The 26364-nt window shown below is 45.2% G+C and overlaps 1 protein-coding gene across 5 annotated transcripts in view; it reads right to left on the bottom strand.

Annotated features, from left to right (window-relative positions):
• PEX14 (peroxisomal biogenesis factor 14) overlaps positions 1-26364 on the bottom strand; it is a 143880-nt gene that overhangs the window by 100426 nt on the left and 17090 nt on the right. The window lies entirely within an intron of this gene.

Here is a 26364-nt window from a genome sequence, read left to right as displayed (position 1 = left end):
GACATAGTCTTGAAACAGTTTGAATGCAAAGACAGCAAGAAAAGAATTTAAAATGACAAATGTCATTATTTACAATAGCCAAGATATGGAAACAACCTAAGTGTCCAATGGATGAATGGATGAAGAAATTATTATGTGTGTTCTCCCTTTCTCTCTCTCTCTGTCACACACACACACACACACACACACACACAGAGGAATATTATTCAGTCATAAAAGGAAAGAATGAAATCTTGCCATTTGTGACAACATGGATGAATCTCGAGGGTATTATGCTAAGTGAAGTCAGACAGAGAAAGACAAATACCATATAATCTCTGTTACATGTGGAATTTAAAAAAACAAACAAACAAATAAGGGGCACCTGGGTGGCTTAGTCGGTTAAGCCTCCGACTCTTGGTTTCCGCTCAGGTCATGATCTCAGGGTCATGGCATGGAGCCCTCTGTTGGGCTCTGCCCTCAGCAGGGAGTCTGCTAGGGATTCTCTCTCTCTCTCCCTCTCCCTCTGTCCCTCCCCACCGCTCGCAAGCTCCAAATAAATAAATACATACATACATACATACATACATACATACATACATACATACATACATACATACATACTTAAAAAAACACACACACACACAAGCTCATAGATACGGAGAACAGATTGGTGGTTGCCAGAGACAGGGGCTGAGAGGTAGAAGAAATGAGTCTCTCCTTTGTCTGTGGGACAGCACTAAAGAAGAGCTAGAGGTATACCTGTTATTATTTATGAAAACAATTTTATCTCTTCTTTTTACCACTGTCCGTCATCTGTCTGCTTATTTGCTCAATCCTAGTACATATGTATAGCAGTGTCAGGATTGTTGACTTGCACTCCCCTGGGAAACAACTTTATTAACTACAGGTCAGTGCTTATGTATGATTCCTTTAGTCCTCAGACTACAGTCTCCACGTGTTTCCTAAGGTACGTACGTAATTTTCCCCTTATGCCCTTGAATGAAGTTATGTCCTAGACTTGGAACACAGGTTCTTTTTTTAAAATACATTTTTACCCCCTTCACGCATTTCTTCTACCCCTCAGCCCCTGTCTCTGGACACTTTCCATACTGTGACATTCTGCTACACTTTTTTGCTTTTGTACGTGATCTGCCCTCTCTGCAGGTAGCATTCCCTACTTAACCTACTGAATTAATTTGTACTCCTCCAAAACAAAAAAAGAAAGAAAAGAGGAATTTTCAGCTAGGCCCGCCTGGACTCCATTCTAGCTCACGTGCAATTGCCTTGGCCTCCAGGCTGGATATCGCTTAACTAGACAGTGTGTTATTTAAAATATTTTGTATACAGGGGTGCCCAGGTGGTACAGTCAGTTATTAAGCCTCTGACTCTTGGTTTCAGCTCAGGTCGTGATCTCGGGGTCATGAGATAGAGCCCTGAGCACAGAGTCCGCTTCAGAGTCTCCCTCCCTCTCCCTCTGACCCTCCTGTTCGTGTTGTCTCTCTAATAAATAAATATTTTTTAGAAATGTTAAATATTTTGCATATAAATAAGTAAATAAATAATGACAAATGTGGACAGCCTTTAAATCACCTTTAGATCTACTGGAGATCCCCACAAAGTAAGCAGTTAATATCTGCACTAACAGAAGACCACCAGGTCCTAGTTTCTGCTATTAGTTTAGGTTCTTTTATGGCCTAAGAGGAAAATAAAAGTATGAGATCCAAAAGTATGATTCATAATACTGGCAGACTCAAAAATCTTCAAATTTACAGTAAGATGATAGGGATTAGAAACGGTTTCTATTCAACTAGTGAAATGAAATCAGCTCCTCTCAGAGGAAAAGCACCCTCCTCCCCAAGCACACAAGCCCCAGAGAGTAGACAGGAATAGGCTGTCTACAGAGGTGGGCCACGTCGGGGGAACCGACTCTGGCTATCTGGCATCCATATGAAATAAGAAACTTGGTGGTCAGGTTCTATCTTCTAAGAAAGGGGTATCTGATCTGGGTCACGCCCCTGTAGCTGACTTTAGGAGGAACTTATCCACACCATGAGTACGGAAGAGAGAAGCAAGTCAAGCTACACCTCGGACATAGATGGGGAATTAGGCATCACTCTTTCCTTGTATCTTCCAGAAGCACTGACACAAGAGCTCTGGAACTGACTCTCATCCCCACTGTCAGATTTGTACCCACAGGACCAAGGTGTAAATTCAGAAGACAGAGTGAATCAAACACTATCACTCTAGTTGCCTTCTCTGATAAACTCCAATTTAAACTTTTAGCTCAGCAAGGAAATCCACAGTGGGAAGGAAGAATCAAATGGAAGAACCATCATGGCTTTGAACCATTCTGTAATCTTTCACTAAACATGGTGAACATTCCTATTATTAACAACCACAGCTACCAATAAAAAAAAAAAAAAAAACACCTTTAAAGATAAAAGATTCAAGAGAGGCCTACTAGACACCAGAGCCACCTTAGCCATGAGGCCCTCATTACAGATCTCCCACCTCTGACGGGCAGATCGAAAGGAGGGTCTTTACGCCCTGCATCTGATATTCTTACCAATCTTGGTCATCTAAAATTAGTATGTAATTTACTTACAATTAACGCAACATTTAAACAATTTTCACCATTAAGCAAATCAGTTCTACTGAGCACCCTGCTCCTCCTCTAAATTAATAGTAACTCATTTCCAATTTCTTCCAGCTCTGTCTGGGAAACAGAGAAGTTCACTTTTTGTTATCTGAAGGATTATGAATTACCATCTTGCTCTGCAACCTTCTTGATTCTCCACACCCCAGTAGGAGGGTGAATACTTTGAAATCACAAAATCCCTACATTTCCTCAATCTGGCAGAAGCTTCCTGAGACCTCGCTCATCGTTCTCTGCTCATTGTCCTTTCTCTCTCTCTTCCTGCCTGTTTAAACACATGGACACAGAGTTATTAACTTTTACAGGAAAACCAAATAAAATAATGTCGAAGCAAAACTGCGGTGATGTCAGGCTGCAGCTAGCACCATTCATCTGTGGGAATCTGATTAGCGCTCGAGTGGCAGAGCTACCTGGAAAAGTGCTCACAATCAAATAAAAAAATGATACCAAAACATTAACCTGATGGCTAAAAACTCCACATCTAAACAGTTAAAGTAATAAAGGAGCTTTTATTGAGTATTTTTTATATTTCATTATGCCCCAAATTGACGAGGACTCCCGGATACATTTTCTAGACTTTTGGTTCCTCAAATCAAATGCTCTCTTGGACTTTTTTTTTTTTTTTAAACTAAAAGGAAACAGCATTTCTTGTAAATTTGAATGAAAGGATTAAAGCTTCTCCTACAATATCGATATCAGCCTTGAGTGCAAACACAGCCAAACACTGCAACAAACAGAAACCTTTTTTGGTTTATGTACTTTCATTCTAAACCTGACCCTAGCCAGCAGAGAATTTTTCTCTATGAGTTTACCTTACACAAACCCTGTATTTCCTCATTCACCCACGTTTTGCTCAAAATTGGTAAGGAACAGAACCTAGTGGAATGGCAGAACAGAAAGCAGGCTGGGTCTCAAAAGACACCTGCACACGGAGTCCAGCCCTGACATTAATGGGTCCTGAGACCCAGCCTCTCATGTCCCCGCTCTGGGCCGCAAATTCCTTCATTTCTGTAAAACGAGAGCTAAAGCAAATGACCTTCTGGACCCTCCAGCCATCCACTCTATAATTTCTAAGTTGACTCCGAGAGGCAGCCTGTCATATCCTTGGCTCAGGCCAAGGATAAGACCCAACCCTTCTAGAGCTCAGCTCTTTAATCTCACCCAAATTAAAAAAAGGGAGAGAGAGAGAGAAAAAACCAACAGAGAAGAGGAAGGAGAGAAGGAAAGGGAGGAAAAAAATCACCGTTGCCAAAAAAGAAATGACAGATTCCACATAATATGGCACATAGCAAAGCTTTACTCACACTACTTACTTACACTTATTTTACATACAACTTAGTTATCTGATATCCAAATTACAGAAGATTAAAACTGAAAATGAGAAAGGAGATACAAGCCAGCTAACAGAGAGATACTTAGGGAAAAAGACCAGACAGCAAAAGAAGCCTAGCAACAAATGTCAAGAGAGAAACATCTATGAAAAGCAAACAAAAAACTCAAAAAGTTTATTAGTTGGGGGTTGTTCGGCGTAGGTGGAGTCATTCCGAATAAGAGCAAATATACAACAGATCTATATTCCAACAGTTTTTGAAAACAGAGCTCACTTTCAACACAATATAAACATTTATGTCTACAGTGACAATAGTGAGTCATGAGGACTAAATTATATTCCAGATACTCTGCCTAATAAAGTAAGAAAGTATATAACCCATTTTATGTAATTCCCAGCCCAAAGTTTCAAAGTGTTTTGTTTGGTTTTCACACAGATCTTGATGGCCATCTCATTGTGCCTATCCAAAATGACTCATCTAGGAGGGAGCCAGAGATGGTGGTTTTCTTGGACGGAACATGAACAGTTTTGTTTTGTTTTGTTTTGTTTTAAAGATTTTATTTATTTATTTGAGAAAGAGAGAATGAGAGACAGAGAGCACGAGAGGGAAGAAAGTCAGAGGGAGAAGCAGACTCCCCACTGAGCAGGAAGCCCGATGTGGGACTCAATCCCAGGACTCCAGGATCATGACCTGAGCCGAAGGCAGTCGCCCAACCAACTGAGCCACCCAGGCGCCCAAACATGAACAGTTTTTACTCAAGTTAGATTAAGAAGCAGGAAGCCAAAGATTAAATAATGAATAGTTCCTGAGCAGTAACCGGGTCCACACAGTACACCAGGCACTTATAAAACCAGGTACAACAAGCGAAGATGCTGCTTTTGCTGTTACAATCCAGAACAAGGAAAGGAGTCAAAAGGGATCTTACGCCATCCAGTCCCACATACGATCTAAGACTTCCCCCCTCTTCAACAACCTTGACAAATGATCAGTGGGCTTCCACTTCAATGCTTACAGATAAAACAAGAGAAACAAGAGAACTCAGTCTCAAGAGACTATCAATTCATTTTCAGGAGTCCTTTTATTTTATTTTATTTTATTTTATTTTTAAGTAATCTCTACATCCAACGTGGGGCTCGAAGTCACAACCCTGAGATCAAGAGTCCCATGCTCTACTGACTGAGTGGCCAGGTGCCCCTCAGGAGTCCTTCTTTGAACAGAGGTGAAATCTACTTTCCTGAGCTTTCTATCCACTGGCCCCAGTTTTCTGTAGGAGAACAGTAACAGATCCAGTTTTTGAAACAACGCTGGGTGAGGAATTAGGAAAGGCCTCTGTCACTTGGCTATCTTTTCTATAAAAGCATTTCCCTTACTCTGCTTATTAACTAAATGTGAACACCAGTTTCTCTGTATAACAGCTTCATGAATTCTGCTCTTAAGCTTGGGAAGAGCAGCCTTGCCCTTTGTGGGAGGGCCTAGGCTACACCTGTAACGTCAGAATGCATTAGCAATAATAAAGGCCACAGTAATGCAAGAGACGGCTTCATACACACGTCGTTCCCGAATGGGTAAATTCAATCAAGTATGGCAATGCTTCCTACAATGCTCTGATCACTGGGGCCAGTGTGTGTGACGTGGGCCCACTTACTGGAAGCTGCTGGAAGCAGAAAGTGAGCGCTCTGCTTCAAGACTGTAACGGACGGGTTTTTACCAGCCCATAAGTGGTCTGGCCTCCTCCTTTCCCAGGAATTACCTAGAAATTCATTTATGTCTAAAGACTACAAATGTAAAAAAAAAAAAAAAAAAAAAAACTTCAGAAGGCTAAAAGCAAGGACACGAAGAGAAGGGTAAAAAGGCATAGCAGTAACCCCTCAGTCTCATCTTACAGACATCTTCCAGGGAGAAGAGTAAGCTCCGTAAAGGAGGGGATCATCAACGAAGCAAAGCCAAAACTGACCTGGTCCTAGTTCTAACTCAGTCACCGTCTTTGGTAACTTTCCAAGAAGTGCTTACCTTTCCTGTTTCTACTTCCTCATCTGTAAAATGGGACTAAGACTGCAGAGAGACGCACCAAAGTGTCACGTGGAAGAATTAGCTAGCATTTATACCACACTTTTGATCTTCAAAGTAAGATTATTAGTCTATAAACTAGAGTAGATGTGGTTTGAAAAATCTTTTAAAAACCAAAAATGAAGCGTGCAAGCAAATTCAGAGAAGCAAAACAGGCTGACGTCACCTCGCAGCAGCCAATGCCTCTACCTCCCCAGGCACCTACTTTCTGCCCAAATCTGCATCTGCATGTGGAGACAAAGGTGTAAGAACGTTTTATTAGGAAAAATGGGAGGGGGTGGAAAGAAGAGAGAAAGGAGAAAGAGAAGGTTCGAGAAAAGGCACTGAAGAGAATGTCAAGGGGAAGAGACCGGGGGAGAGACGAGTGGACGGGGAAGAAGGAACAGGGAGCAGGCAAATCTATCCCTGGAAGCACAGCAAGAACAGGAAGGGAGGAAGAAAGAGAAAAACAGAGAAATGGAAAAAGCAAACATCAAGGGAGCAAATATGAAGTGTACTGTTTTCAAAGAAAGCAAGACAGTCAAAAGTAAAAGTTAAAATCTGAAAATTTAAAAAAGAGGAGGACAAAGAGCAGAGGATAGAAAAGGAGAGCATGAAGCTTTCGGGAGTCTGTCTGGAAACCAGAAAGCTGGAGGAGAGATCATTAGCAAGTCCACAGTGCGTCTACAGCAATACCGCGCGGGTCAATTCATTTAACGCTGCCCTGTACATTTACAGAAAAGTACCTCTGATATAATAAAGGCTCATAAACACGCAGAAATTGGGTTAGACCCGTTTCGAATTCCTGCCAAACAATGGTTCAGAAAAATGAAGCTCTATTTTAATTAGCTGGATTCGCGAGTGATTTGATAACAGCAGATGCTGTCTGGATGCTTTCAGCTTGATGGGCTCCACATATATGAACTTAGAGTGGTTTTGATGCAATTAGGTATTTCTTTCTGCTCCAACATGCCAGGCCCAAGGACCTGAGCCTACGTGTAGCCCCTGCATATTACTATATTAATCTACATGTCAGTATTTCAAATTACAAAGATGAAAAAAGCGACCACATAAGTAGAAAAGTCGTTTTTAAAAGTCACTGGTAGGTAGAAGAGGACACTCTCACAACGAATTTTTCTTTCCACTGTGGAAAGAAAAGTTGGGGACCTGGGGAAAAGCCACACAGGGCAGCACCTGTAACAGAATCATTTACTGCCAAAGCTGGAACACAACCGCTTACTTCCAATTTTGTGATTCTAGGCCAGCGTTACGGCAAAGGATTAGCTGCCTAATGCACAGCCCAACCTGGGACTAAGTGGCCTTCAAAATGTTCTTTGTAATCAGGCATCCTATTATAACCCAGAGTGCCATTGCTGAGACAGGCGATGGTGTTCAGGACCGCAACCCTGCAAGTCCAAGTATTTTCACCAGGTGCTTTCAAGCTGGGCACCTTACTGCCCCCTCTCTCCCTTTTAAGCACTCTCTCTTCCAAAGAGCGTTCTGTTCGCTTTTCCCCAAAGCACTCACTGCCTTCGGCTAGGACCACTTAGAGCACCACCACCCACAAGTGCAGAGCTGCTAAAGGACCTGCACAAAGCGAGAGCAGCTTCCAGCATCGCGACTTGCCTAATAGGAGGACCTGATCTGTTCATTACCCGCCAGTTTGTCACGGCTGGGCTGAGAAGGGAAGGATGATGAAAAGGGGGGTGTTGGGAGGAAGCTCTCTACTAGATGGTGCGCTACTCTTCCTGAAATTCTGAATTAGGCTTTCAAAATCACTCACCCCCTGTTGGATGACATGTAGTAGAGAGGGTAGAAAAGAGACACAAGAGTTTTGGCTGATTCATTTGGACAGAGCGGGGAGCACCTAAACCCCACCACTACCACCACAAGCACACAGGGAGATAAACACACCCCTCACTCTCTCTCCAAGAGGACAAAACGGACATAATGACCTTCACACCACCTCCCCTTCGCCGGCGCTAACAAGCTGAGCACTGTAAATCAAGGATGAAATCCCTGTGCCAGGAAAGCAAAGAAGAAGCATTTCTTCTGTAAAGAGCCCAAAGATGCCGCCTGCTTCTGAATCAGCACTTCAGGGCAAGTGTTTGGAAGGCAGGAAGCTTGATGCCAGCAAGCGAAGGAAAAATAGGTATTTATTATATGTAGTAGGCCTTCTTCAAAAGTTATTTATTTCACAAAACCACTCTGCTAAATAGAGGTTTCAATCTAATTGGAATTGCAATCTGCATATTGTAAATGCAGCAAATGACAGCCTTCGAGACTTTTGTTCTACTCCACAGTTTATGGGTTCACTAGAAGATTTCCCAGTATACATACATAAGCGAATGGAATAAAAGAGTACAGAAGATTATCTTTTAACATATATATTTATCTATCTGTGTGTATTTATTTATTTATAATATTTCTTCAGCCCCTTGTAGTCCCCAAAGGAGAGGCAGAGGGTCCACACTGTGAAATAGGATAATGTTTGCAAGACCCCCAAGAAGACAGAGCCACTAAGGACAAAGGAGGCTCACAGAGGCATCAGGTTTGTGCTGAGCTGTGTGTTTGGCCACACAGGTCTCTGGTGAGATCCCACTCACCGCACGCCTCCTCTTTCCTTCTTGGGGGAAGTGAAGAAGGGACCCCTACTCATCTTCATTTCCCGCCTCTTCTCCACATTCCAAATTAGCCATGTTAATTAACAGGGATGCAAATAGTCACCGTCCAAAATAAAGGCGTTTAACAAGAAGTAAAAAGAGACCTTATAAATCGAATAGAAATTTTTAAAAAAAAGGGGGGGGGGAGAAAGAAACCACCCAAGGCAAAAGGTCAACCTACAAATAATTAAGGAAATGAGAAAGAAAAGGGACAGGTCAGGACTTCCCACAAAGGTCTGAAATTTTCTGTTTATACCTCTGGGTTCACATCAAAAAGTGATTTATGGCAGAGGGGACACTATTCTGGGGAAGAGAAGTAGGCATAAAGATTCTAGAGTCCCGCACATGCCTGGGACTTCTCTCCCTACATCGCATTCAAAATAACTTTCTGTTCCCTTTCCCCCTCGCTCATTTCAAGAAAGAAGTTACTTAATTTTTTCAAACACTGCATCCCTAGAACCCAAAGATATCCCTTGCTTCCTTAAAAACGAAGCATCTTGGGGCACCTGGGTGGCTCAGTCATTAAGCGTCTGCCTTCGGATCAGGGTCCTGGGATTGAGGCCCGTCGTCGTCGTCGGGCTCCCTGCTCTGCGGGGAGCCTGCTTCTCCCTCTCCCACTCTCCCCGCTTGTGTTCCCTCTCTCACTGTGTCTCTCTCTGTCAAATAAATAAAATCTTAAAAAAAAAAAAAGAAGCATCTTCTAGTTTATATTTTTTGCCCTCCATACTCTGACAATACCAGCCTGTCACAGGGTGTAAACTTCATCAAAAAAAATAATGATTATAACAATAATAAAAATCAGAGCTTCAGCTTCCCATTAAAAAAAAAAAAAGATAAAATAAATATGAATTTGAAGGGGAATTCTGCCAAAACCTGAACCTCCCAAATCTGGTTCAGCCACATTCTTGCCCACAGCCTGTACTTCTTGGTGCCTCCCTAACATTTTTCAAAATGCAGCTGCACAGACCTCTTAAAATTCAGATTTCTAGCACCTATAATTAGAGGGCGCTCAAGCCAGGCTCCTTTAATTAATGAACCTGACTCCTCACTCTTCAAAGGAAATCTGCATAAGGGATATATCACAGGGGTGAACTGACCCCCAATCAGCGCTATCTGCTCACTCTGCCTGATGGCAGCCAGCACTCTGCACCTCCAACAGGAGAGTGAGGTTGTCCCCACCCCCCCCCCACCCTCCGCTACACATCCCAATCTGGCACAAGCCTATTATGCGGTTAAGGCCATAAAACATTTCTTGGAACTTAAGGGAAGAGAAGCAAGCTTTCCTGGGTGTGCCCAGCAAAACCCAAAGAGAATTAGATTCCCCCTGGTCTGAGTGTTCCCTGATTTCACTTTCTTCCCTCTGCCAGGATGAAGTGGGGAGTGCAGGCGGGAAAGACAGCCACTGTTCCAGGGTCGACAAGCAACAGAGGGAGCAGGCCTGGGCTTTGAAAAACTGTGGAAAAGAAATAAACACAAAAGACCTGGGATTGACATTTCATCCCAAGAGCTGAAATGAAACTCTTTAAGGCAAAACAGGTGGGGAAGGAGTCATGACCTGAAGATACTGTTCACAGGGTCTGGAGAAGAATCTGTGCACATCCCAAGGATGACAAAATGACCTCAAGATCTGTTTCCGGGGGTTCCTCACCCATTCCTGACACTACTCCCTTCTAAGCCAACACTTGATTACCAGTTTTTAAAGAACTGGTTTTCCTTCTGGCTGTCTGGGCAACACAGCCCAGTACTGTTTGTACAGTGCCTGCACCAGGACAGCCTGCCGCCACTCCTGAGAACGGTTATGAGCTGGCTTGTAACGACGTTCACTGGAGAGCAGGCTGCCTTTGGCTGCAACAGAGACTGAAAATGGTTGCAAACAAAGTCACAGATGCCAGAACATACAAGGCCTAGGTCAAATCAAGACGACCCCAGGTAAAGTTTCAGGTAGGATCTGAGATCTGAGATCCAGTAAGAGACTCTAACGGATCTGGCAATCATGAAAACAGGTTCTGTCTGGTCACTATCATCTGATAACCATTTCTCAAGGGTCTCTCAGGCCCACGGCAAACCCAGGGGAGCAAATCTGCATCACTGACCAAGTAAACACACCTCCTCTACCGGGGGGGAGAGAAAGTTCTCAAGACTATATACCCAGTAACACACTTGCTGCAGTTTTCCCAGTTTCTCATGTGATTTGGGCTATAAAACGATGCTGGCGAGCTAGGGGGAAATAGCATCAGGGTGAACAAATGAAAACTTGGGGCGCACTGTCCTGGCTTCCCAGTTCTCCTAGGGCACTCTACAGCGCAGATGCCAAAGACTGAATTCAGTTATCTGTACTCTGCCAGAAAAGGGGGCTTTAACTTCCCAGTGTTTCTGCTGTTGTGAATATGATTTTGGAAGACAGGGAAACGAATACGAACGTCAGTCTCTCTGATGGTTAAACCGTCAAATCCATGTGAGGCATGATCAGTCACCGACCAGTGAGTCTAACCCCATGGCACCTGTCTTGTTTCCTGGCGTGGTGACCTTCGGCCTTTATGCCCAACACCCAGCCACTAACACCGCACATCATCTCTGCACTCCCGTTAGATCTGTCCCCGAATCCATCAGCGCACTGTGACCTGGACCCACTGACTACGGTGCTGCAGGGAGTTCCAGGCTCGGAGCACCACGGATGATGATAAGGAACAACCACTTCCGTATTCCCAGACACAAGCAGCCAGAGCTGGGTGAAGGATTTTTTTAATTTCGCCTGGTTTTCCAACCAAGACACTCTCAAAGTTCATTGGTCTTTGAAGTGGAAGCATTTGATTTTCGAACAAACAAACAATTAGAAGCACGGAACTAGCGAGAACACGGAATTGAGGACGAAGGTCGGGACATGTGAAAACGCGGGGCCGGGAAGCAGCTGAGATCAGAAATGCCCAGGGATTCTTAGCATGGGAGCTCACACCAGCAGGCCAGGCACTCTCTTCCCAGGGTGTCTCTAGGGGAAATCACCCATCGATCCTAGGACACATGCGTTCTAGGACCAATCCCTTACCTCAGAACAGCCTCTGCCTCAAATTCCTGCTTGTGCTTTAATGTTTAAATTATTAAGTGCATTAATGTATTTACATTATTCAAGTCTTATGTGCATTTTTCTGAGATAATTTATGTATAAGAGTTTGAATGTCCATGACTGTTAATGTCTACAACCCTTCCTGTTCATTATTGATTCTGGAAGAAAAAAAAAAGTCAGAGTTTTAATGCCTTATTTTTAATGTATTAAGAGTCTGAATAAGTGCCTTCTTTTTCTTTTGTAATTTCATAATTTAAGTAGTGCATTTATTAAACTGACACAGTATGAATTGTGGTGAAGCCTGGCACGGCTCCACGCCGCCGGAGCAGCCAGCTGGAGGAGCGTGCCCGCTCCTCCGAGACCAGGCGGCAGCTGGGCGCTCAGCACCCGTCCCACCTCCACGAGGCCAGGACAGGCAGCAGATGGGCTGCAGGCCCTCACCGAATTTAGGCCATGCAAGCAGATTTCGCTTCCTTCGTTTTCAAGTTCTTGCCCCGCCCCTCTCCTTGTTCAGTAAGGGTTTCCAGAATGCTGTTGAGCTGCCTCTTTCTATTAAGGCAGAAGTTTTCTGTCCACGGCAAGTCCCCGCCCTGCGTGCCCCAGGTGATACCCAAACTGGCCATCAGCGCAGTTTTTTCAAAAACAACATAAATTCCAGGGCTTGGCATAGCAAAAACAAGCAAACAGAACAACTATTTTTAAAACGGAGGGTCTCAAAATGCACACAGACATCTCAAAGACAACACCTCCAACTTGAGCAGAACTTCTTGGAGATCCAGTTCCCCAGCAGAAAAGCCCTCTTTCAACTCTGGCCAACAGAGCGACAGTGACACCCAATGGCCTGTTGGTTCAGTCCCAACTGAGCATTCCCCGTGTCTCCCGCAGAGATGAGTCTCAAGCCGAGTTCCTGCGAGAACACAGAAGCTCAAAAGAAACTCAGACAACAGGTACTCATCGAGAAACTGAATTGCTAATGGATAAATTTCCTGCCGCTACACGGAGTACATATACACACCGTATGTAACAATACACGTGTGCGCAAACTGCACAGCAGAACACACATCAGTACGGTCTCTTTCTGACAGGGGATGTGAGCACACGTGCACATGCACACACACCAATGCACGATGCATGGACTCTGCCACACTGTACAAGTCAACTTGAAGTGGCAGAAGGGATGCCAGAAGTTGTTCGTGCTGTTTTACAACCAGACTGTTTCTAATGTCATCCGTGTACATGTACACGCTTCTAATACATAAACATTATATGTGTTCTTAATATATCATCTCCCTTTCTTTTTTTTTCACTTTTCCCTGTTTCCTTCTTTTCTTTTTTGGCTACTCATTACCATTCTTTAACTGTTACAATTTATATCAGCATATAATGTTAAATAATTACAGGGAGCGGAGCTCACTCTAGTGAGGATATAAACGCGCTGTGGGAATCTACAGATTTAAACAAATAACGCTCACAGCAGGGGGTGAGCGGATGAATTAGCATTAATATCCTGCCTGGGAGATCCCAGTGCACTGGTACTGCTTAAATACAGATCTTTTCTGTAACAGTCAATATGACAGCTCCCGGCAATACGGCCCCTTTCCCTTTCCCAGTCAATATAGCAGCCAGTGAAAATAGAAATGTCCCTGTAGCAATCAATATAGCAGCCAGCTAAAATAAACCCTTCCCTTTTAAGGGCTATGTAATAGTCAGCTAAATGGAAGAATTGGCACCCCTGCTGGATAGCTCAGCAGAGAAGCCATGAGCCCTAAATGATCCTTCTGCTTCTCCAACAGGCCCTGCCCAGGAAGGGCGAAAACATCCATAGGTAGGGAATCCGGGGAGAGCCTGCAACAGACACTTGGCAGGCTGCTCCTGGTCCCCAGGAGTAAATGTCATTCGCAGGCTTCCAGGTACCTCTCACTGAAGTTTAATTAAAATGGCCAGAAACTCCAGAATCCTTGCTCAAAAGGTCAGCGGGAACAGGGGAACATCTGTCTCCAGTGGGGAGTGAGAGTATCTTGATGTGAACCCCGTGCCCCCCTCCCCGCTCCTGCCTGCCCACTCCCGCCCTGCTCCCAGCCTGCTCCCCACCCTGCTCCCACCCTAGCCCCAGAAGGGAAGAGTATTAAGTTAACAGCCTGTGGTTTTCTGTTTTCCAGCAAAAGGGATGGCGGTTGTGTCAGAATCAGACATCCAGCCAAGTGGGTGAGAAACAGCATTCTATGTTGAATGCCGCCCAGCAGACAGATACACAGAACTCATTTTTAAAACTCACAGCCATCACTCTGTTAAATATTATAACGATATCCTATTCCCCCTGCCACGCCCTGATTCTGATTCACAACTTGGAAAACACTCTCCTTCCTTGGAGACATATAGGAAAGAAGTTTAAGTATAACAGAATTCAGAGGATGGCTTGCTCTGAAGGCCAAAACAGACCAAAAGCCTTTAAAAAAGAAGAAAAAGAAAAACAAGGAGTATCCAATTAAGACAGGTTCCTGTTCGTTTGAAGTCCTCGCTCTTTTTCATTCTAACTAGCTACTTCTAAAATTAGTTCAGTTGGATGTACGAATCTGACAAACGTGGAATAGAACCACTGACATCAGTGCAGGCTTCCAACCGACACTCCTGAAGTTAATGCTGGGATTCTGTTATGCTCCGAAGCAGATGAACATCAGGGACTCACCCCACCTTCATTAAAATTCCACAATCTGTCTGCCATCCTTCGGGGAAATCCACTGAGGGTCCCTGTTTCCCTGGCCAGGTGTTTAACACCCAGTGTTGCTCATGTCATCAATCAGGTGACTCAGTCAAGTGCCACAGTGTCAGAAACCGCCGGAAAAAAGATCCTGCAAGTCCTGGTTTGAGAGCTCAGGTCCTTAAAAATTTAGATCCCAACATCCAGCCTAAGCTATAGGACTCAGCAGGTGCTCTTGACTTCAGGAATTCCAGTTAAATAACATCTTGGAGCAAAAAAGGTTGGCATGCTTGCACAAGGCCCTCTCACGGAAATCAGCACTTCGCTGAGGGAGACGGGTACCTGGTCCTCCAGTCGGTCCTAGGAAATCCTAGCACGCTCGCCACCGTGATCGTGGCAGCCACAAGGACAGAGATGGATACGTGGGGAGACCCAGGAGTCACCCATAACTGCAAAACGTAGATTCACAGAAGGTGAGTAGCTATTATGATCTGATATGGCACTTAGCTTCTAGAGCTGCCGCCAACGAGTACTTTATAAACTTTGATGTGCAGAGACATTTGTTTCCAAGTCTAAGCCCCACACAAAAACTGGAGGGTGCAGACTCTCAATCAGGTGGCTGGAGAGAACGCGGCATGGTGTTAGCAGACTGCTCCATCTGGGTCCTCAAAAGGCAGAGGGGAGGCAGGGAGGAAGGGAGAGAGAGAGAGTAATGAAAGAGAAACAAAGTATGAAAGGGAAGGAGAAAGGAGAGGCATGGGAGAAAAGATGAGAGGTAACACAAGAGGAAAGAAAATGAAAAAGACGAAAAGCCCACTTTGGCATTTACAGTTTAAAGCTTTCAGGGCATTTTATGAAATGACAGTTGCAATAAAACAAACAGAACGGTGAGTCATCTGGTTTCCAACTTCTGAGTCAAAAGGGGCTGTTTCTAGACAAAGTGCAAAGCAGCTCTGCTGCAGGCACACTTACGATGCCTATCACAGCGACAGAACAGGATGTGGAGAGAGGACAGGGAGGCGGGAGTCAGCACCGTCTTTGCTGGTCCCAGTGTCACTGCGAATAAGGACTGTCAAGATTTAAACCATAGTAAATGGAAAGGCTATAAAGGTCTCAGCTATAATGTTTCCTCTGATGTTCCCTGTCATAAAATGCCCGCTTTATGTTGCTTACGTGGCAATGATACACTACACACCCGCATACGTAGGCACCAGTGGGCACCTCACACCCTGAGTCCCCAGTCAGAGCCAGGCAGCAGCTGTGCTCTCCAGCTCCCAGGCCCCTCACACCACCTACCAGTGAGTATACGCACACTTGCACACGCACGCATGCACACTCCACAAATACGTACTGAGTGCCTACTTCCTGCCCAGAGCAGAGCTATAAGGATATTTTCCCATCCCATAGAGGGGTTAGCATGATGCCTAGGTGCCAAACACCCAGGAGGCAAACAAATGAAACGCACATTCTGCTTGGAAATATGGCCATACAACATGGGGACGCCTATGCTACGTCTGCACCTAACAGCCTTACACCAGAGCTTGGTAACCTAATAGTGAGATGCAACTCTTCCCCCTCCTGTGCCTCCTATAATACAAATCAGATAAAAACCCGACAAGGTGACTAAATTGAGCACCCACTAGACTTGCCTTTACTTGGACACAGCTGACAAAACTACAGAAAACCACTAATATCAAGAGCATCTTTTATCTGCAGCCTGCCACCTAACCATTCTAGGCTCACAGGGAACCGCAAAAAAAAAAAAAAAAAAAAAAAAAAGAGAAACAGAACCTATGCTAATACTTCATAGACATAACAAAGAGGCAGGAACTAATAAGCAAGAACAAGATGGACATGAGAACCACACACAGGGATAAATAAAATGAAGTTGACATCTGTAAGTCAGGGAGACCGTGCTCAGCAATTAGAAAAGCCAAGGTACAAAATTAGGAAAGGCCTGATCCAGTCAAGCCCAGCCCGGTGGCAGATACAGAGTGATAACTCACAGTTGCTAGGTGGGCAGCCAGTGCCAACCACAAACCATCACTGGGCTGTCTTCCCTGTTGATCTATAATTGGCAAGTCTGTGATAGAGCTACCAATTATCTTTAGGCCCCCTGTATTTAGTTCACAGACAAAGGGAAGCAGGAGAGACCAGTTAGTAATGAGTAAGTAATGGCCACTAAAATACATTGTATTTTACAGAGCTCCTTCGGCAGGAAAAGCCATTCGGAAAATAAAAAGTGAAAGAATAAAATAAGCTAGAGAAACTCAATTTTCTTCTCCCTTCTTCCCAAAGCCACACTTAGGATAAAATGAGGTTTGTGCAGGTTAATCCTTATGAGGTAAGAAAAAAATGATTAAATACATTAAAAAAATCAATCGTACATTAAACCAAATCCAGGAACTGCGAAAACAACCACCACAGCGTTGCTCCAGCCAGTGTTAGCTCTGCCAGGCTGGCCAGTGGGGGATGCCCCACCTGATGGAGCCCGCGGAGGCCATAGAAGATGAGCAGAAAGGGGAGAGAATGTAGCTGGGGGGTGGGATTCCGGGTGGGAGGGACTACAGATCTGGATTTCACTGGAATAAAGTTATTTTCTAGACATAACAAAGAAAGAAATAAAATGTTGTATCAATGGGGCTCTGGAGACCCGGATGAATTCTTCAAAAATCCAACAGAAATAACAATAATAATTATAATCATTTGATAAACAGAAGTTATAAACCACTGTCAAATGACTTGCCACTATTTCTAGTTATTTCTTCTGTTCATTAGCAGATTCTATTAACTGCTATTTTTCAGAGAGAGAACTGGAGGGGTGAGGTGAAGAGGCATGCCTTTGTCTTTGAGGAAAGCCACTCTCGGAGCTGGCATTGAAACTCCCACCCTTCCCCGGTGCTCTCAGGCTCAGGGGTCCTCAGATGAAAGCCCCTGCAAGCAGGCAGAGCCCTGAGAGCAGCCATCAGTCACTAGCTCCTCCCACAGTGGAGTCAGGGCTGAGAATTCTTAGCTAATCCTAAATAAACCTCCCAGGACTGAAATGTCGTGGCCAATTTGCTTCTCGGTGTGTACTGCAACCATCCGGTTCTGCCTGCAACCAAGCCTTCCCCTTTCCATCACTCGCCTGAGCCACGCAGCTGGAAGATCTGAGGGACAGGGCCCTGGCGAAATTTGGGCTTGTGGGAGGGTGGTGCTAGTCACTCACTTCAACAAGGCACAAGTTGGCCATGTATCAGACTTGGGCCGCAATGTCTAAAACAACTGGCAAACGCAAAGTCTCCCCTTCGATGTGCTCGTGAAGTGAGTCATTTAGAACCGAAAACACACCTCTGTAAAACCCAGCTTGGGGTGGGGGAGAGAAGGGGAGGGAAGCCCAGGGAAGCGCCCAGAGGAAGAACAGGTAATCAAGCATATGACAGTCGTGTTCCCAACAGAGTAAAGACACGTGCCCACAGGGGAAAATTTCAAAACATCTACACATTATTAGAGTGGGTTATCAATGGCAACAAGTAAGATCTGACAAAGAGATTTTACCCTCTTAAAGACATCGCTATGTCTCTTATCTTCAAAGCAAGTGAACTCTGCTGTTAACTCTGACAGTGAGGGATTTATGGATGTCGATGGGGACACAGATAAAGGATCTACCTGAGGGGGGCAGAGAAAGCAAGGATGGAATACCCTGGATCCTGCAGTTTCTTTACTTAATGTGGATTCAGGTGACTCCCCCGAAGACCTGCACAGCCCAGCACCACTAAGAGCTAGAGTCAAAAGCAAATTGCTCAATTGTGGAACCTTTCCTCCGACAGCAGGAGGTAAAACAACAAGCAGCTGCTGCCCCCTAGAAGCTGGCAGGGACATCGCACTTTGCTCTAGAGACAGATGAAAAGATCCTATTATCGCGCCTCGATTCCTCAACCTGTCATTAGTGAGGTACAGGGGTGCAGCCGCCTCCTCCAGCATGAGGAGGCCCACATCACCTGTGATAAATTAATAGGTGCCTTTTCAACAGCTAAGATGCATACAAAAGACTCCCACCGGGGAGCACGCACGAAGGCAGCAGCTTCAGAGGCAGCACAGACGCACCAGGCAGCCCCTGAACAGAGCCAAGGCCCCTCTTGCACACTCTGGCTCCAGGCGGCGCGAGGTCAGCACGCTGTCCCTGCCTGGGACTCAGACAAGAGAGCTGGGCTGTCCGCACCTGGGGGGTTCAAGCCCAGTCCCGCCCCCTGCAAACTGTAGGAACTGGCCTGCCCTGGGCTTGTTTCCTCATTGTAAACTGAGGAAAAGAGTAGTTCTCACCTGTTTGTTAGGATGAAACAAGCTAACAAAAATAAAGAGACCAGCGCCAAGGCCGGCAAAACACCCCGTTGAAGCCCTCCTGACCTAGGCCATCAGAGCCGGTAATTGGTCAGTTAATCGAAAAATCGGTTAAAGCCGGGAATCATTAAAAATGGAGCCTACTCTATATACCTTAACCATTTTACATTAACTTAAAACCTATAAACATACAGTCATTTGTTAATCTTTTGATGTGGAGCCAAGACCTTTTCTTTGAGTGTGGGCCCACAGACTGAAGTTCCCAGACGTCTTTCTTGCATAAACCCCACCCATGACACACCCTTCACAATTTCTAAAGCAAAGTGAGAACTTAAAGACACTAGTAACGCAAATCAAAGTACTTAATACTTGTAGATTTTTATGATCTTCCCCCAGTTTGCCATCTTGCTCACACCTGAAAAGACATTCTACTTGCAATTCACATTTACCAAAGCATTCAAGCTTAGCTTTCACAGAAACTTCTGTTCACACTTAATGTTTATAAAACACTATATTTGTAGCTCCCTCTGTTCACTTTTGTATTCCACCTGTTTACAGCATATTTAACGAAACTGCCTCATTCGCTAACAAATAAAACTGGCACCCACAGGTTCAGGGCAAGCTGATGACCTCTTGGTCTGCAGAACAGGGGTGGGCATGACGGGCCGGGAGCCGCCCGTTCAGAGCACCCCAGGCCTCCTGGAGCGGCTTCCCTGGTGCCATAACAGTGGGTCCGTCGTTTCGAGGAGTGTGTCTAATGTGAGTTCCTGACGCTTTAAAAAAAATACTTATTTACTGATGCTGCCGCTTCACATGACAAGAGGTTTGAAATAACTCCCAGAGGTACACACAAGCCAAAAGGATGCAGCAAAAAAAAAAGTATAAGGAAAGGGGAGAAAAGATGTTTAATACATATTGTCCACGTTTTCCCCTTCACCATCAAAATCCATCTGCAGTGAAGTGTGGAAAAACTAAACCATTTATACAAATCATCAAGTTGCGCACCTGATCCTGTTAGCAGCTCCTCCCCACCAGGCTGGAGAAAGCTGCCCTGCCCCAAAGACCCTCTTGCTGTGGCCCACTGGGGCCACAGCAGACAGAGAGACAGGGAGGGAGGGAGGGGGGAAGGGGGGGAGGGAGAAAAATGGAGAGAGATAGAGAAAGGCCTCTTGACAGACACCACAGGGTGAAGGCTGTGACTGGGACCCAGAGCGCCACGCCACAGACTCAGTAAGCACAAAGAGGCCCCTGTGCCACCAAGGACACCGCTAAGGCAGGGGGTCACAAAGATGGCAGCATGTCTTTTTCTCGACAGGGGCAATTTATCCGATCCACTGGGGGCTATGAGTTAGCTCCTCTGTGACTCTGAGCGTCAGAGAGTGCCCCCGGGTAGATTTACCTCAAGAATCACTCAGTGTCGGCCCCATCTCTAGACTGTTCAGACAAACTCATAATGGCAGGGAGAAGATTTGTGGAGCAACAAGCATAAATCTTGGTTATAACTACAAACCATAAAAGAAAGGCGAGCTGGGAGGGAAGAAGGAAGGGCGGCGAATGCGTCCTCCTGCAAAGCACCACTTCATCTTCCTGCGGCTTCTCATAGCACAGAAGTGGGATTAACTACAAGATCGTATTTTTCAAACCCAAATTGGTCTGCATGGTTTGAGAACGTGTGAAAATATTTCAAGTGAAATTATCCTGGAAAATGTGGGGCACCTGGCAGTCCTCAGTACATGACATTCAGCAGTTCTCAAACCAGGGGCTCGTGGGAGATTTACAGAGTTTGCCACATGGAATACCCATCTTTTAGGTGGCACTTAAAAAAAAAAAAACGCTTCTAAGTGAAAAGACTTTCAAGTAAGATAATGATCGATCTTAAGCAAAAGAAAAACCTTTGAACGCCCTCTGCCCAAATAAGAGCTTCCTTTACCCCCACCTCAGCAATGACCAAGGGCACCTGAAGAACTCTGAGACCATCTCCAGGAGAAAGGGGGCAACCACAGCCTTTCCTTCTGGAAGAATGATGCGGGTGACAAGATTACAGACTGAATTCGCTCAATTTCTGTGCGACTCTGCAAAAGGCACAGGGGTGCTGGGCTCCTGAGTTTCCAGGACACTTGCCCGGTTGGTCACCCGACAGTCAGGGCCTCTGACTGCAGGAACTGTAACAAATACCAAGTATTACTATAAAAGCCAAGAATCCAAAGTATAAACAAAGCTGAGTAACTATTTCAAATTCCATTTCCCTAATTATTACTCCTAAGAGTTTCGATTCGTCTAATAACTATTTGTAAAAGGATACCTTAAAACTGAAGAAAACCACCTCTTCATTTACCTGAAAGAGGAAAGAACTTAAAGGGCCCCACCTAACTTATTCAATAAACCTCCTCTAGAATAGGAAGGACGAAGTAGAGAGATACAGTAATTTCAAAATCAGTAAGTGGCCTAGAGATGATAGACAAGCCACCCAGAGCCGGAATGAGGCTTTTCTCAAGTTCATCCAGCTCCGAGGACTCTCGTCAGCTTCCTCCCCCAACGACCTGAGGACTCGCTGGCACCCTCCTACAAAGGGGTATCACTGTCAAAAGAATAGCATTTTCATCACTGAAGGCACCAGGCCTGAAGCCTGCTCCCAGGACGAAGGCGTCAGAGGGGTACCCCGCCAGCCCCACCCTTCAGTTGTCTCTTCCTGATTTCAGTCCCAAGTTTCTCAGCAGCAGTTGTGAGGGGCTCACTCCCGCCCATGTACTGCTAGTAATGGTTTAAGTACTAAAATCTGCAGATGATTTGCTTTTAAAAAATAAATAAGTAGTTAGCAGATTTAGGATTATCCCTATGATGTCACCCCCATTCACCTGTATCCAGACAGATGTCCCTGAGTGGAAATTACAGCTCACCTGAGTAAACCTAACTCAGCACAGGAATCAACCACAACAGATTCTTACAATAATAGTGCTTAATACTTTAGATTTGCCATATTGATTTATTTTTCCTGAAAAAAATGACAGTTTTCTGAAATCTCTAAATGGGCCAGTTTCATTACCCCTGTGCTTGTGAATACATCTTCATGAATACAATATTAAAATGAATTTGGGCCGCCTGGCTGGCTCAGGTAGTAGAGCCTGTGACCTTTGATCTCGGGGTTGTGAGTTCAAGCCCCCCATCGGGTACAGAGATTACTTAAAAATAAAATCTTTTTGGGGGTGCCTGGGTGCCTCAGTCATTAAGCGTCTGCCTTCGGCTCAGGTCATGATCCCAAGGTCCTGGGATCGAGCCCCGCATCGGGCTCCCTGCTCCGTGGGAAGCCTGCTTCTCCCTCTCCCACTCCCCCTGCTTGTGTTCCCTCTCACGCTGTGTCTCTCTCTGTCAAATAAATAAAATCTTTAAAAAAATAAAAAATAAATAAAATAAAATCTTTTTTTAAAAAATCCATTTTATTTCTCCACGAATTGCTTTGAAGTTTATGAAATATATGCATCATATGCTCCATATATGCACATATACATACACACATATGCACATGAGTATACACAAAGAAATGGGTTGAACATGTGAATGTCATCCTTCAGAGATTTTTGGTGGAGACAGAACATGAGAAGCATCTGTCCCCAGTGAGCCCACCAGCAAGTATGTCCAAAGAAGTCTAGCCACAAAAGATACAAATACAGGGTGAGTGCCAGGAATACACTCACTCGCAAGGTCTCTAGGAGACAGGCAACAAGCCATAGGTATTCTTAAAGAAGAGCTCACAGACTAAGTCCCTGAATTCATCAAGATATTAATGGCCTTTTGATTACCTGCCTCTGGTCAACTGACTTAAAAACCAAAGAGAAAATCTTCGGTGTCCCAGGCATAAGGTAGATGAGCTCCCCAAGAAGGACTGAGGTCAGATCGATAATGTAGGACCCCCTGGGCAAGGTTCCATCAGCCTCAGGGAGAAACTGGAGGCCACCGGATACTTCTATACTTAGAGGGCAAAGCTGAGACATGGCCTGGCTCAGCGAGTGCAGAGCATCCTTATTTTTAATAATTCAGCCTACTAAAAACAATTAATCCTAGGTAAGGTGATAAAGTAGAAATGACCATCATATTTTATAAAAATAAATCTGTCGTAGTTTGGGAGTATTGGGGTGGAGGGATGCAGGGAAAGGACAAAAACCAAAACAGAACCAAAAACCTATACCTGTTAAGTCACAGGAAGAAAGAATGGCAGAAGACACATCCATTAGGAAGAACTTGGTGTCAAAAGAGCAAAAAGTCAAAATGCTAATTTAACCCAAATGCGTAAGCATTGTATAAAATAGGTGGCCTGCAGTATTGCTGGATATTGAGGAACATGTGTTGAAACCTGTGAGCAAGATGCAAACGAAACCTTATTTATTGCTCACTTCAAATAACCTAAACTCAGATGACTAAAAGGACTCTCAGATGGTTACTTAACCCTAGTTTCTGGGGCGCCTGGGTGGCTCAGTCGGTTAAGCATTTGCCTTGGGCTCAGGTCATGATCCCGGGGTGCTGGGATCGAGCCCCATGTTGGGTTCTCTGCTCAGCGGGAGCCTGCTTCTCCCTCTCCCTGCCACTCCCCCTGCTTGTACTCTCTCTGTGTCAAATAAATAAATAAAGTCTTAAAAAAAAAAAAAACAACCTAGTTTCTGAATCCCAGCAAGACAGAACCCGAGTTACTCCATGCCAACAACTGTCCACTCATTTAAAGACCCCTCGGCCAGGTGGGGCTTGATCCTGCGTGAGCTGTGCAGGGACCTGACCCAGCGCCCGAGCACGTGCCCACACAGAGGATGAGAAAACTGGGGTCTGAGAGAATTTACAGAAGGTTTTCAACAGGTCGTTGGGCGGGTGGGGGGCGGGGGGCTGGAGGTCGGTACTCTGGAGGACTGTCAAAACTCCTTGCCCCAGGAGGCAAAGCTCAGGGAAGAAAGTATGAAGAAGAAAAGGCAATCGGCCATTTTAACTTTGGCAGAGTTTTATCATCAATAATAAGGGAATTTCAACTGGGAGTTTACAGAATTTATCAAGACCGGTCTGTTCACCAGTCTCCAGCCCTGAGGGCATTACGACATTACAGAGCAACTATCTCACTAACACGGCCAGGGTTGCCAGGGTGGCTTTCTCATGGCAGGGAGGACCGAGGGGCAAGAGAAGGTAACATGCAATCACCACGTGGGTGGGACCCAGACAAGGGGGCGGCTAAAAACACCCGTGTGTCGTTTCCAGACTACAAGACGATACTCCTCACCACCCCAATCACACACCGTTCTTCTGGTCGAGAGAGGGCAGAGACGAAAATGAGGCCCTCCTTCTCTAGCAGATAAAGCAAAACACTAACGCGAGCCCCCGAACATCACCTGTCCCGGCCATCTGCGTTGTACCGACCACTCCATGGAGCCTCTTCTGTCACAACTCACTTCTCTAATAAAGGGAAAAATTACTCCAAAGTGATCACCTAGTTCGGGAGACCAAGAATAAGATGATGTGTCTTCAGTACCCTATTCTTAGCCATTTCAGTGTAGAGAACAGGCAGCTTCCACGAAAGAATTTTATGGAAAATATGCTCTCAGTTAAAAACAAAAACAAAAGCAACTTAGCAGGGTGTTCCCTCAACACTGGAAAATTCTATTCCTCAAGACCTGGCTTCAAGTTTCACAAAAAAACATCCCTAAGTACACCCCAGGCAGAACTCTTCCTTCTCTGAATAATGAGGGCTCTTATACTCCCAGCCAGGCAATTCTGCACCAAATTATATGCGATTCTGTACTGTTTGCTAAAATTATATATGGTCTTGCGCTGTCTGCTAATTGTTTCATGTGTACAAATGCCTTTTCTTCCCCAATAAAATGAATAAATTACTTAAGAAGAAGGCTCAATTTTCTTCTTCAATTGTCTGTTCCTCCTGAGCATCAACAGACGGCTAATGCACACGCCTGAGAAACCTCCCCTAGGGAAGGGGGACTTGGACAGAGGGCTGTGGGCTTTCTATGGGTGGGGGATACCACCCCATCCCTTCACCAGCACCCTGTGACTCTCACCCAGCCTACTGCCAGCTCAAAGTCCTGTACCCCTACCCACCACGAGTCCTCACTAGTCCTTGGCAGGCCCCGCTGCCTGGCACCCTCCCACCACTGCTCTCGAGAGGCAAAAGTAGCTCACACAAGACCATACAACTCGGCTGGTGCCCTCATTTAATCAGGCTGCTGCGAGTGGTTGGCCAAAAGCAATAAGGGCATGACTGAGAGACTGTGGGAGTTTAATATAAAAAAATTAATAAAAAAAAAAGGGAAGGAGAAAGGGTCTACCTTTTAATAGGGCCCTAATTACCCAACTCATAGGATCAGCCCAAGTGAGATGGGAGTTTATTTCAGGGTTTTTTTTTTAATTATTGTTTTTTTTATATATATATAAATTGCTGCTATGTGTTTTCTTTCCTCTGAGCAATTATGTAGCAAGTATGTAAAGAGGGGAAAAAATATTAATTAAATATAAGGTAATTGTAGAGTTGGCCTGGAGAGAATGAGTCTGAACTCTGGACAATCACAGGCTACTAGGGTTTGAAGACTGCTCGGGGCCTCCCAGAAAAGAAAGAAATGAAAATACAACCAAACAACAAGCAGATGCAGAGTACAGCAGGAAAAGAGCAGCATCCAGAAACGTTAGCACAGCAAAGGGGCTGCCGGGCTCCAAATACCCAGAAATCAGCAAGGCTGCCGTTGCTTAGGGCTCGCTGCTAGAAAGAACTCCCAAGAGTTTACCCAATCATGCTGCAAAAAGAAGCACCAGTCAGCTCTGCCGGGGATCAGCAGTAAAGTCAGTAGATAAAAATGTAAAAGGAGGGTGCCTGGGTGGCTCAGATGGTTGGGCGTCTGCCTTCGGCTCAGGTCATGATCCCAGGGTCCTGGGATCGAGTCCCGCATTGGGCTCCCTGCTCCTTGGGAGCCTGCTTCTCCCTCTGCTTCTCTCTCTCTCTCTCCCCCCGTCTCTCATGAATAAATGAATAAATAAAATCTTTAAAAAAAAAAAAAATGTAAAAGGAGACCAAGGAGGTAAAGGGCTGCAGAGGACTACAGCATTCAATTTGGACTTTAGTCCGAAACTAACCACAACTCCAGCCTGCAGGGCACTGACAGGCCCCAGGGGAACACTCCAGCTCCCTAGCTAAGGGCCTGGCAAAGCAAAGTCCTTCTGAAGCCTCTGGCTTTCCCACCACCCTGACCTCCAGGACAAACCCGGGCAATACCAAGAGTGAAACGAAGCCACTGTGGGGTGTGGTGGGAAGGGAGCTGGACTTGGTAACACTTGGTAACAGTGGGTGTCACAGAAGACAACCACACTTCCCTGAAACAGCCCCAGCAGGGCTTACGTCACCCTGGTCTTTAAGCCTCAGCCAAATCCAACTCACCTTCTGCCTTGGAAAGCCTGAGTACGGGCTAGAATTCAGGCCTGTTCACGCCAGCTAAGGACCTCACATCACCTCCTCCCACTACTACCGGAGGAGAAGCAAGAAAACCAAACCTGGGAAACCAAAACTGGGCGGTGCATCCCTGAGCTTGCTATCACCATCCAAACAAAGACAAAGCTCTAAAAGCTGGCCCTCC

Source organism: Zalophus californianus, chromosome 4, assembly GCF_009762305.2.
Source record: "Zalophus californianus isolate mZalCal1 chromosome 4, mZalCal1.pri.v2, whole genome shotgun sequence".
Lineage (NCBI taxonomy): Eukaryota > Metazoa > Chordata > Mammalia > Carnivora > Otariidae > Zalophus > Zalophus californianus.
Note: the sequence above shows the minus strand (reverse complement) of the source record. Positions and strands in the feature narration are given on the sequence as shown.